Source organism: Rhinolophus sinicus, chromosome 7 (assembly GCF_057876585.1).
Source record: "Rhinolophus sinicus isolate RSI-liver-muscle chromosome 7, RSI-T2T, whole genome shotgun sequence".
Taxonomy (NCBI): domain Eukaryota; kingdom Metazoa; phylum Chordata; class Mammalia; order Chiroptera; family Rhinolophidae; genus Rhinolophus; species Rhinolophus sinicus.
The window spans coordinates 7,456,969-7,470,467 of record NC_142507.1 but is presented as its reverse complement, the minus strand read 5'-3'; the positions used below and the strand labels follow the sequence as shown (position 1 = coordinate 7,470,467).

General features: G+C 37.1%; 1 protein-coding gene across 2 annotated transcripts in view; it reads left to right on the top strand.

Moving 5' to 3' along the window:
* The window catches only part of HNF4G (hepatocyte nuclear factor 4 gamma), a 95,433-nt gene that overhangs the window by 31,817 nt on the left and 50,117 nt on the right, over positions 1–13,499 (top strand). Inside the window, exon 2 of one of the 2 annotated variants that reach the window (XM_074318747.2) lies at positions 5,576–5,630. The exons of the other annotated variant lie outside the window; for it this stretch is intronic. The gene's annotated coding sequence lies outside the window, so the exon portion shown is untranslated. The remainder of the gene's footprint in view (positions 1–5,575; positions 5,631–13,499) is intronic. 2 annotated transcript variants of the gene reach the window in all.

Genomic DNA, 13,499 nt, shown 5'->3' with positions numbered 1-13,499 from the left:
TGTTAAATTTGAGCATTTGAATTAATTCATTAGCCTGATGATGGCTTTTTCTCATTCCATTTCAAGTACTTAGATTTTTTAAGATGCAGTTTTCTTTATTGTTTATTGTTCTTATGAGTGTACAAATAGTTTTCTGCAAAGTGGATCCTGTGTCAGTCTTTTAAAAAATCATTTTTTCACATAATTCACAATCTCATGTTACAGGATAGTTATAATAAAAAGTACCAACTCTGCCCCATCAATTCCTCACTCTAATCGGGGGGGCAGCTCCTAATTGTTGGTTTTTAATTCATTTCCTATGGAATGCTCCTCTGTAATTCTTGATCACATCCTTATCAATGTTAAAACAATATCACTGACGCCTGCTGTGAAAGTTGAGGGTCTGTTCCACTTAACTTGTCCCATCTTTCCCTGCCCCTCCTGTCAGTTTTTTTGACATTGATGTTTTTAGTTTTGTTTGTCTATTGATTAGTTTCATAACTAAAAATAATGTAGTTAAAAGTTCATGTCTCTTTTTCAAAAGTCTTTACTCTTTACTTTCGAAGACAAGTAATTAATACTCCTACTCATTTCCTCAACATTCTCTTCCTTCTGTGGCTTTTGGTCTGCTAAACTTTTACTTTTGCATTGTCAAGCTTGCTGATATTTACATTCTTTCTATAACCACCACCAAGTCTTCCCTTTTTTAATATATTAACTTTCTGAAAGTTGGAAATGTGCAAACAATATCGGCACTCCACCAATATTGTCTAATGCTGAACTATGCAGTGTGCTATATTCTTGAACATAGGTCTACCCTACAAAATCTATCACATGCTTGGGATATGGGGGAAGTTAACCATGTTCTAATGAATTCTCTTTGTTTTTGTTTGTTTTTTTACTTAATTGTTTGAAATGATTTCAGATTTACATTGGCTTTATTTTATATCTGGGTCTTGGTGTTTTCGTACAGGTTTGATTTTATTCTGAAATTTCCAATTGTGTTTCTTTTTGCTTCTCACTTAGCTGTTACCTTACCCTCATTTATTCTCCCTCAGTCTTATGGTATCTCAGATTCTACCCCTCCCCCCCCCCACTCCCCCCCCCCGCACCCCGTAGCTTCCATTGTGGAGCTCTACATATTTTTGAAAATCTCACAATGCATGGTATCCCAAAATTTCAAAAGGATGTGTGTGGGGGCTGCTTTTCACTCATTGTCTTGGGATTCCCCAAGGACCTGTTCAATTTTGAAACATACCCTGCTTTAGCTGGGGGAAATTTTCTAGTTTTTTCTTTAGTGATATCTTCTTTCCCATTTTTTTTTGTTTTGTTTGTTTTTATTTTCTGATTCTGATTTTGATTAGTTGTACCTCCTGGATTAGTTTTCTTTGTCTCTTGTCTTTTATTTCATATTTTTAATAATTTTCTACTTTTGCTCTACATGAGAAATCTTTTCATTGCTTGCTTCGTAGGCTTTTGGTGCAGTTAATGTTTTGGTTATTATATATTTAATCTCTAAGATCTCTTTCTAGTTCTATAATTATTTCTATTCTTACTTATTTTAATTTTTTAATAAACTATGAAATATACCATATATGCATAAAAACAAATAAAATATTGTCTTTAAGATTGTCTTGGCTATTCTTACTCTTTTGAACATCATATAGACATTTAGAATGAACTTATTAATATTTACTAAAAATGATGCTTGGGTTTTCATTGGAAATGCTATAACTTTATTGATTAATTTGCCAAGTGTAAAAAAACCCTTGATTTATGGAATCATGTAATTCATGAATATAATATATCCCTCTATTGAGATCTTCAACTTTGGGGCTTACTGGGTGGTGCTGTGTGTGTGTGTGTGTGTGTGTATAAAATTAAATGAGTAGATTATAATTTTATAGAAAACCATTGTGTTAAGGAAACAAAACCTCTGTATTCTTTACTCGGAGGTAAAGGAAAAGCTGTATTAGTCAGCTATTGCTATGGTAATGGTATATAACAACAACAAAAAACAACACATAAAATACTCCTTGGCTTACTGATGTTTCATATATTTTTATACTTCCATATGGCTGATGTAGGCCAAGCTCTGCTGTATTAGGAACATACTGCAGGTTTCTGATTGGGTTTTAGGTCTGAGGTCCAGGCTGAAGGAGCAGTAGCTAGTGTGCCCTCTTCTTTTTGTGGTAGATCATAGGTTCATGAGACAGCAAGCCAAGCCATACAAACAATTAAAGTTTCTATTACATCATGTCCACTAACATTCTACTAGTCAAAGCAATTTCATGGCCAAACGCAACATCAGTGGGGTAGGGAACTGTATTCCACCCACAGTGGGAGGCATGGTAAAATTACATAGCACAGGGTGTGGATGCATAATCCCAAAACAAGACACTGAATAATTGGGGCAATAATCCAATTTATATCAGAAGGAAAGTATATGAATATACGTCTGAGTAGTCTTGATGTACATGAATTTTTGTGTGTTTGCTTTGCCATTATCAGAAACTCCCTCGAGTGATTTTTTTTTAAAGTTTCGCTTATAAGATTTAAAAAGTTACTCATTTACTCATCAATGTCATATAATTAGTTATTTTACTGTCACAGTGGTGCAAATCAGAGCTGAAAAGGCCTCAGTCACGTATATATAAGATCTGTGTTTCAAAATATTAAATGAATGTTCTTCCAGCACTATCTTCTCCATATGCATCAGACATTTCATTATTTCTTGATTTACCTCTATCTTGCTGCCCCTTAATTTCCCATCATCAGATCACTCTGGGTTATCCTCAGGTTTTTCTTCTTTTTTATCCCTATATCCAATAGGTGAACAGATACCGTCCGTTCCAACTCAAAGTGCCCTTCAAATCCCCTCGTACTATTTTCATTCCATTAGAAGTTTTCATCTTTAAGCAAGAGTTTTACCTCACAGACATTTGGAGCCAGTAATATGTTTCAAAAACCAAATCTGATAGTGTCCCATGTTTGCAGGCCTCCACTGCTAGGGCCCTGGTTCCCCAGGGACTACATGAGGAAATCCACAGGTCTATAGGATGGTATCTAAAGCCCTTTACAGGTTGGTCTCAGTGTTTTCTCTCCTGGGGGTCATCCAGTTTCCACCCCCTCGCCCGCATGCACAACTCAAACCGTGGAATGCTGATTTCAAAACATTTTGTTCTTCTAGATGATTCTCTCACTACTTTGGCCGTCATCCACTGTCTTCTCCACTCAGTAACCTTCCAGAGCCAGCTCAGATGTCACCTTCCAGAGCCAGCTCACTTGTCATCTGTGCTCTCAGGCTTTGCCTGACTTACATACTCAGTGGTCTTCTCCTGGGGTTCTCAAAGAATTCTCCCCAAATAAACCTTAAAGAGTTTCATTCTTGGATTCTTTACTTTTGTTTCTAAAATTATTTAAAAAGCATTTATAAAAAACAAATGCCATGTATAGTGTAAAGAAGAAAATAAAGTCGGCGGTAATCACTGTTCTTCTCAGCTTAAGAGAATGCAGTGAACATTTTGGTACTGTGTTTTCTAAAGGTCGGTTTATTTCATTTAACGATAAGGTGTAGGCAGTTTTTCAACTCCATTCCTTTGTAAAAATGAATTTAGCTATTTCTGTCTTACCCTACATTGTTCATTCCTTCAAGGAGCATCTGTTCTCATTTTATACCCTATTTCCACTGAACAGTGTAATGTCTGGCAAATAGGTAATATTTAATTAATAGTTTTGTGAATGTTAAATGAAATGAGAATACATTTCTAAGTCCAGATAATTCAATGAACCAAAAAGGTGTGCCAATAGTCAATGATACATTCCAAACGTGGTAGTATTTTACTAATGTTAGGGCATTTTGTTATGTTAAATATCAATTTTTGGAATGCTGGCACTGTGGCAGGGCAGCAATGATACTGTAATTCTCTCTTAATCCTATTTCCCACTCTTTTGTCCTTTGGGAATTATTTGCCATAAGGAATCTAATCACAGACGGCTTTCTATATCGATGAAATAATGCTCCAGTCTAGTCTTTTTTTTAAATTTCTACTTTTAAAGACGTGTAACACCCTTGTCTGATCTCCTTATGGTTCTTGTCACAACAGCATGGCTTTTAATCACTCATACATTCGGTGAGTTACTGCACTGCGGGAACCTTAATAATGTTCTAGTTTGTTTGGATGATCTTCTTGATAAAGTCCTGACAGTCTTTCAGTGTAACGGGAAGACAATCAAAATAAAAAATGCTTGAAGAGTTCAGGTAGTAGAACATGCTATTACTTCCACATGGTGCAAGGATATTGAAATATTGACTTTCATGCTTTTGATAGAGTTTGTGATGAAATCCAAGAAAAATTGAAAATTTGAATTATTTCACTGACAGTAGGGCCTATATATCATGAACAGAAAGCAGGCATATGTAACCAACTCTTGTATTATAATCTCAAGAGTGTCAGATTGTCCTTTTATATGAGTTTCTGTAGTATGTTTAAGCAATTAATTTGTTCTATAGTGCCTGTATATTTGCAATTACCACTTGGAATTTTACAAAAATATAAAATGTCATCTCCTGTGCACACTGTTTGAATAGCTAATAATAATGACTTATAGTGATAGAGTGTTTCAGATTTTTCAAGGTGCTTTCCATTAAATGATATCATTGGACTCACTAGCCCTCTTAAGTAAGCAGTAGGATTGTTATAATTCTCCACCTGTCCCATTTTTTCTGCCTCTTTCCCTCTTATTGTTTCCCGATTTCTCCCTCTTTCTTTGCAAGAAGGCAATTAGGTATATGGAAAGAGCACAGAATATGAATTTAGGTATTTAATTCAATCTTTGCCCCATTGAATTACTTTGACATTGAGCAGATCGCTTTCATTTCTCTGAACCTTGGTTTTCTAATTGGCAAATTAAGAATAATTCTGAGATATACTTCTTAAGTTGTGAGGATTAAGTCAGGTCAAATATGGGAAAAATGAAAACAAAACAAAGCAAAACAAATGTAATATCCATGTTAGATTCTTTTAAGGGAAGCTTGGAATAAGGGAAAGCGAACAGATTTTGGCCTCACCGCTTCTCATGGGCACTTGGTCAAGTTGTCTAGCCTTTCTGGACTTCATTTTCCCCATGTGTAATGGCCTAATAATCCCTGTATTGTGAGTGGTTGAATAGAAAAAAATAAGGTAACTCATATGCTGAGCCTAACCCAGTTCCTGAAACATAGTAGTGTATACGCTATTAATAAAGTATGTTTTTCCTTCTTGCGTCCTCCGTCCTGCTGTCCCTCTTTCCTGCCTCTTTTCTTCCTACCTTTTTCTTCTTCCTCCACCTCAATCTTGTATAGCGGAGAAGATGAAGCATGTGACTGCAAAATATTGAGATTTAATAATTAAAAAATTTTAGCCTCAAGACTCTTTATTTTTTCAAACAAAATTGTAATCTCCAGTTGAGGCAGGAGATGGGGATCCAAACTCCTGCCCCCTCTTTTGAGTGAAGACCACTTACTGTCATGCTTTAGTGCCTCCCCTGAACCATGAAAACTTGGTGCCATAGAATTTGAAAACCACTGACGTAGCCCATCCCTCTCGTTTTACAGATGAGGGAACTGAATTTGAGAGAAGTTGAGTGACTGGCCTAAACTTGCAAAGCTGGTAAGTGGTGAGCTCAGGCTGGAACTCACTTTGTTTGTTTGTTTGTTCCTTCGTTTGTTTGTTTTTGCCTTTGCCTCTTGTTCCCTTTACTAAGTGAAAGCACAGAGTGCAAATATCCTCTCTTGAAGGATGTTACAGTCTATTTGTGGAGATAGAATTGAAATATAAAAGATGAGCAAGTGTAAGGTGGCATGACAGAGCTCTGAAATGGCTAGGGTAGGTAAGTACGTCACGAGGAGAGAAGCAGGGCTGATCTTTGTCATTTGGGGATGGACACTGTAAATTCCATGAGGGCAGGGACTTGTTTGCTCATTGTTATTGTATCACAAGTACATGCGGAAATACCTAGCTTCCAGTGGGTTATTACTCATCTGTTTGAACAATATGAATGAATGAATGAATAAATGGATGGATGAATGAAGGGCTTAAGTATATAACTGAATCAAATTTATAAAAAGAGCAAGGATTTAGATAATCTAGATCAGATGTTTAAAGGGTAGGTTCGTCTTCATTATGGGGTGATGACATAAGTTTAGTGGATCATGATTGACATATAAAAAGTTACAAACTGTCATTATGTCATGTGTTAATGAACAAATTTCAACTGAGTAAATCTGAAGATGTAACTGGCTTTGTCAAGCCAATCTAACAACTAGAAGGGCTCTTCTAGGGGATGGAAGGTTTTTATGGGAAGAAGGGAGGTATTAACAACAACAAAAAAAAGGATTATTTGGGGGCTGAGACATCTTTTTTGCGGGAGACCTGGGAGGGTTTTTATCATGCAGATTGCCTCTGTTTTTCTATGGGGGATGGAAAGGGCCCATGTGACAGATTACCTGATTGGTGCAAAATTCCAGGCTGGTTGATTAAGGTTATGTTTCTGGGACAGGTCGAAACTGCAATTAGATTAGGTATTAAATCTAGGTTTGGTATCATGGACTCTGTGCACAAGTGACGCCATTCTGGGCCTATGGGTTTTCTCTTTAACACATGAAAATTGTTTCGATTTATATGTGATGCTGACATAAGACATGTATAATTAGCCTTATGTGTATACTTAGTCACAATTTAAAACTACGTATGTCTCACTGCAAGTGATGGTTTTGAGACAAAGGGAATACCAAAGTTTGAGGCAGGCATGCGAATGCTTTGAGGAAGAAGAGTGACTTTAACAGTTTTGTTAAATGGAAGTAAAAAGAATAGAGCAATCAAGATAGTTTTTCCAAAGGAAGAGGATTCCATATGGTTCTTCAGCTATTGGAAGATCACCGGGAATCTTCTTCGCCCTCAGCTGTCTCCACCCTCCACAGTGAAAGGATTTAACCAAACTACACTTTAGAAAGATCGATCTGTCAGGAATGGATATATAGGATTGGAACTGGGAGCCCAGATAGAGGACCATGCAAAAGACGCAGCACAGGGGAAGGAAGTGGTGGCCTTCACAGGTGACAAATGGTAGCGAAAAAGTTTCTTGGCATGACTGGGGCAGAATGAGGTTAAAAAAAAAGTGAGTGGGTGATGAAATGGAGCCCAGATAGGGAACAATTTTAGGACAATAGAGTTAGGAAAAGGCTTTTGATAAGATAGGGAGGAGGTACGAATCTTTGTGGTCAACTAGGGAGAGTCAAAAGAGAAGGCCCCTAGACATAGGTTAGAAATGAATCTAAAGAAGACACCAAAATTCTAAAGAGATTACCTTGGAAGGGTAAATTTGTCTAGTACACTAATGCCACCAGAGTAATTATATAACTGAGCATTCTCCATGTGTAAGTTAGACAGAAAGAAGATGAATATTTTCTGGAAATTTTGGATTTGTCCAAAATCCAAATGTCCTTAAAACTACTTAAAATGAACTCGATAATGATGAAACAAGTTCAGAAAGCTAGAAATATAATTAAAAAGGGCTGAACTATGTTCCCATAAGTTGAGCGTTTCTTTTTGGTTTGGGTTTATCTGCCATTCAGAGGTCAAGAATTATACATAATTATAATTTAAATGAAAAGGCCATTCCCTTTGTTGTTTATTAAAGGAAAGCTATGACGGGATGATAGATGTCCCATGAACATGTGTGTATGTGAGCAGGAGAAAGAGAGAATGAGATAAGCCTGTGTGTGTGTGTGTGTGTGTGTGTGTGTGTGTGTGTGTGTGTGTGTAATGCAACTGTCTCTAGGCCATAGTGAGGTACAAAGGTCCATCATTTGAGTCTCAGAACTAAATAAACATGTGAGGTTATGATTATTTTATTGATCTTTCTTATTTTATGACCCTCTAATGGCTCATGGATCAGTTATATTGATAAGCAGTGGAAACCTACAGCATCAGTGAGGTTTTTTTCCCCAACATTTATTCATTTATTGTTTTTATATTAAAGTGCCGAGAAGAAAATACCCTGTTCCCAGTCTTATTTTTCATTTACAATAAACCGTAACAATACAATTTTTATTACAGAGAAAGAACTAAATATATATGTTAAGTCTATATAACTGGCAATTAGTATGTGACTTTCTAATTTACTTTCAGTTTCTAATGCAAACTGTTGAACTTCCGAGTTGCAGAGTCTTACTAGCAACTTCCATATCAGGCTTATGTTGCTTCTTTACACTTGTTAAGCTGAACTTAATTGGCAAATTTAACATGGTTGTATGTTTTAGCATTTGTGAGGCCGTAACGTAATGAAGCACAATTCTGAAAATTTGCTTTTGTTTTGTTTTTGTATATACTGTAATTTATTCATGTCATATTGTATTGAGAATTCAGAAAGTGGGGATTCTTTCCTGTGAAACCTTCAGCGTCAGTGGGAACTTGTAGGCAGCTTGCTCCCCAGGGAAAGAGGGCCTGGATGGGGCTATGCATTTCAGTTGAGTCTTCCCAGATGTGCCGACTAGATAAGTCCCTTCCTGTCCTTTAGGGCTAGGTAAGGGGGGTAGTGTTAAGCCAGAGGACAGCTGCATTTCACAGAACAAAATATCAGGAGTGAGGATTAAGTGCCACACCCCAAAGTATTAGCATTTCTAATATTCATAAATCGATTTAGTTTGAAAACCCAAGCATAAAAGTTGTATTTAATGCGGTGGTTGGTCGTTTGGCATACTTATGTATTGCAAAATAAAATTAAACTTAGTATTTAGCTTTAGATTTAATTAGACAGTTTTACTGCTGGCACCTTTACTGGAGTTGATAAGGAGACGTAGAAGCATTTGCCGGTTTAGCTTCAAGTATCTTAAATAGTTTGGTTTATTTTTTATATTATCTTAAAATTACAAAAAAAGAAACCATTTGACTTGAGGCATGCATAAGTTTTCTGAGGCCGAACTCTACCATTAAACTTCGAAAGGATTCTTAGGCTAATTTTTTGAACCACGGACTTTTAGTGCTAAAATATTTATTAAAGTCACACTAGGGAGAAAGAAATACTGTTGTCTATTGGGTCCTGTGTATTTAGAATCAAATCCTTCAAGTCTCTTTATATGTATGGAAGTTGAAGAACGGTTCTTTTCTAGGTGATCAAATTTGGAAACACAAGTACAGGGAGTAGAAAGGCAGTGGATATCCCAGCAGGAGAGAAACACCTATTTTCCGAGTATGTAAATATTCTAAGTAGAATCCACATCCAAGTGAAATGAAACCAAAATCCAGAGTTCATTATTCCCCGAGACATTGCATTTCTTTGTATTACCCTTTGCACCATTCTAAAAATTATTAAAACAAGTTATCAGGATTCATGAGCTTATATATATATATATTTTGAAATTCAGATGATTCTGGGGACAGAAGGATGAAAACCTTTTCAGGGGAATTGAAGATATGAGAGATTTACTAATACTTCCACAGGCCTTGTAAAGTCCTTAAACTTGTCATTCTGTGGATTCCAAAATCCAGGTCTTGTACAGTGGATTTTTTTTTTAACAAGTATTTTTCTTACAGTGAAGACAGTAAAATTTCTAGCAAAGTAAAAGCTACACGTTGATTTGAGAGCACAAGTGCTGTGAGTCCTGACTAAAAATTAATGAACGCAGCTTGTTAGACTCTGGGGTCCCCAGTTGTGCTGTAGTGGCCTGAGAATGCATTTGTGTGAGATAAATTCAGGTTAAATCTTGGTCTTCTCAGTAGTGTGTGTCTCTGCTCAAATTACTGTACCTTTCCAAGTCTCAGTTTTCTCATTTATAAAACCGGGGATAGTCACACATCAGCATAGAAGATCTGGTTAGGATTAAATGAGAAAAGGGCCTTGCCAAATGCCAGGTACACAATTGGCATTTAGAACCTGCTAAGTAAGCACAGTGCTTTCCTTCTTTCAAATGTAACTCTCTAAATCATCCCTGAGATGGTTGTTACACTTACAGTGGGGATTGCATCATAAGGTATATAAACGTAGAATCACGATGTTGTACCCCTGAAACTAATACAGTATTGTATGTCAACTGCACTTTAATTAAAAAAATTAAATTTCAGTTAAAAAAAGATAGATTGGCCTCTTAGATTCTATCTTCTGGCTTTGCTCATGAACTAAGGCATTTTACCTAAAGGGCTCGAAATGGTTGTTTTTGCACAATCAGCAGATTCATGCACCTAAAAAATGGGCTGTATTTGGTGCAAGTCAACCCTTTTATGTCTTGCATAGTTTGCTCCTAACATGGTTTTCAAATGCAAATTGCATGGAATCAAATTCTGGGTCCTTCGGAGAGGTTTGCGTGTTAGCAGTCTGCTCCGTAGAGACAGCTCAGCAGCCTCTGATACTTTGAGTCTCCTCTTCCGGATATAGTAACCTGAAGATAGTATTTCAAGAGGTGTCAGAAATTCAGCAGTTTTTCTCCCTCCAAGAAAACAAGGAAGGAGAAAAGCAACACTTGATGATGATGTAAGCAATTCTTTAAGATTGGTAAAAAAAAAATCAAAAAAAAAATCTACATTCTTTTTAGTTTTATAATCCATATGGAATGTCTGGATTTTCTTCTACCTTTGAAAAAAAGAACATGTGAATCCTTCATTTGTTTATAGTTTCAGACTAATAATAATAACTCATATTTATTGAGTATTTTACAAGTGTCAGTCACGACACTAAGCAGTTCACATATGTTAACATATTTACTTCTCAGTGATCATACAGTTATTATTCCATTTTTAAATATGGGGAAATTGGGCCAGAAAGAATTTAGGTACATTTCCCTGTAGTCACATAACCAGTAAATGATGGTGCCAGAATTTGAACTTGGGGAAAGCTATACACTTACTCACAGCAAAGTAAATAATCAGAGATACACCCAGCCTAGAAATAATACCTGGGCTGCGTCATGAATGAGGCTGTCACTTGTTTTGAATGTTTTTTGCTTTGTGCGTCTGTATGTGTTTTGTATAAAGAAATATGCTGTGTATTACTATTTGTTGAATGAACATTTTGTTTATTAGAGACTGGAGAACAAGAGGGAATGTGACAAATGTTTTATAGTCGTTTAACTACCAAGGATATGAAGGAACATTTTACAATAAACTGAAAAAAAAAAATGAGAATCATATTCTTTAAAATTCCTAAGTTTTAGGAATTGTTTTTGAGTGTTTTTGAGTGTTTAGATAAGTTTTGTTTTTGGAAAAATCCTGTGCAATTTAAAAACAATGTAATTCTTATTGAATGAATACAGGCTTAACTGCCTAATAGGTAATATTTTGCTTGTTTTTGTGATAATAAGGACATTTTTTATTGATTACTAAGTAATAAAAAAATTATCAAGAATTAATGATACTACAAAGCTTTGATGGGTTAACCGAAAAGCATCTAATATGCATTGAAATTAAATCTAAATTTGGAGAAAATAATCTTCACTTCTTTGAGCAGGATACACTATGATTGTACACGTGTGCAGTCATGATAGAACTTAGTATATTGCGTGTCGAAAGTGTCAAATCCTGCAGCGTGACTGCACTTTGATAAGGGTGAATGATAAAGACAACCTTTAAAATAAAACAAAAATCAGCCACCACGATTAATTTCTTCATACGGACATTTGATACCGGAATTATTTTCCCATATTTCTCCTGAACTTTGCTAGAAAATACAGATGAAGTAATTGGTAGTGTTCTAGATATTACTGCAAGTAAGTAAAGGATTCTTGGTCTCCAACCCTAGTAATGACCTTGAATCAGTAACTTCATTTCTCTGAGGCTCACTTTCTCATCAGAGGATGGAATTAGGTCGTTGGCTTTCAAACAGTGCTCTGCCAAATCCTATAAATCGGGAGTGCTTTAATCTCCCACACAGTTCTGACTTTGCATTTTACCTCTTGGTAGCATGCTTGAAATTTGTTTAGAAAATACTTCCATAAGGTAGAGAATTGAAAAACTCTGGACTGAAACCGGAGGCCAAACGAGTCTGGGACTCATGCTGCCTGCGCCTCTTGGCCACTAGACCGACACAGGAGTTGGGTCACAGAATAAGCGTTTATTATCAGAGCACCAGTGGTCTGAGAAGGTAGCCTGTTAACACCTCCAAAAACTGCCTTCACATTCTCAGACCAGCCTGGGATATTTAAGGGAAAATCTGGGCGTTCCTCCAGAGGCTACGTGATGGTTCCAGGGGTCTGCATGCAGCCTTCCTTCTGGTGATGTGGCTCCCCAATGTGGTCATCAACCCAGAAGCAGTGATGACAGTAACCTGGAAAGAATGCCAGGCCATAGAGATTGTAATCAGCAAGCATGGGGAGCATGTGACCAGTAAGCAAGCATAAATTTCTGGGTAATTATTATCTAAAGCAGGAAACTGGGACAGGGGCATCCTAAGCTCAAACCTCAGGGAGGGGGTTGATCAATTGTTAAGCTCTAGGGCAGGGAGAGGTGAGGCCTGTTTTGTGGGGGTCCCAACCAGGCCCTGTTTCAGGACTAAGTGACATCTGGGGTTCCTTCCCCCTTCAACGTTTCTTCTTTCCTAATTCTAGAATTCCTAAATGCTAGAGTCAGACACACAAGTTACCACTGCCTTACACTCCAGACTTTTCATGGAATACCCATCTGCCCATTTTCACCAGTCACAATTTTACTTGTTTTTCAAGGTCCGATTCTACAGCCATCTGTGTGGATGAATGGACTTATTAAGCCAGGGAAAAACTCTCTTTCCAACAACAGTATGTTAGCATTGTTTCCGAGGCCCTTACTTACCTGTTCTTCATTCTATCATGGTTATAGGTACATGAAGAGTTGCCATCTCTAATTTTTACAGGGGCTGGCAAGACAGGAGGATGGATAAGAGGTAATGGTGGGACCCTAGGGTATTCCCTGGAGAGCACTTGTTTCATCAACAGGGGACACAGCCTCGATGGGGTGCCTGGAGACTGTCCAAAAGGAAATTCACAATCGGTATTACCAACTTCTGTCAGTAAAAATTGGAACATATAATTTTTTGTGTGGAATTTTTAACTTTTGGGAACCTTCAAAAATAAGAACCAAATAATTCCAGAAGAACAAGAACAAAATGTGTGATGGCCACTTGTGCACACCTCTGAACTGCCCATGTCCGTGTGTCTTCATCCCCTCATGTAAGCAGTCTTCCTACTTGCACCTTTGTTCAGCAAAATTTAGCAGGTCTTATTGGAAATGTTCAGGCAGCAGTTTTAGATAAGCTTGAATAAAACCATGGTATTGACCAACTCCATGCAAACTTGGCTGTCAAGAGCAATGGGGCAATGCCCTGGAGGTGTTCACGTGTAAGTGGATCATCTTCAAAGGGAAAATCTTTTACTCCTAAGCTCAGTGTCCCCCTACTCGATGCTTTGCAGCATAATAGAAACGTATTCCCTAACAAGTAGGAGATTAAGGACCTATTCACAGTTCTACTTTAGTTATGTAAGAGGCAGACAGATTGGCCAGTTGCCTAGAAGAAAT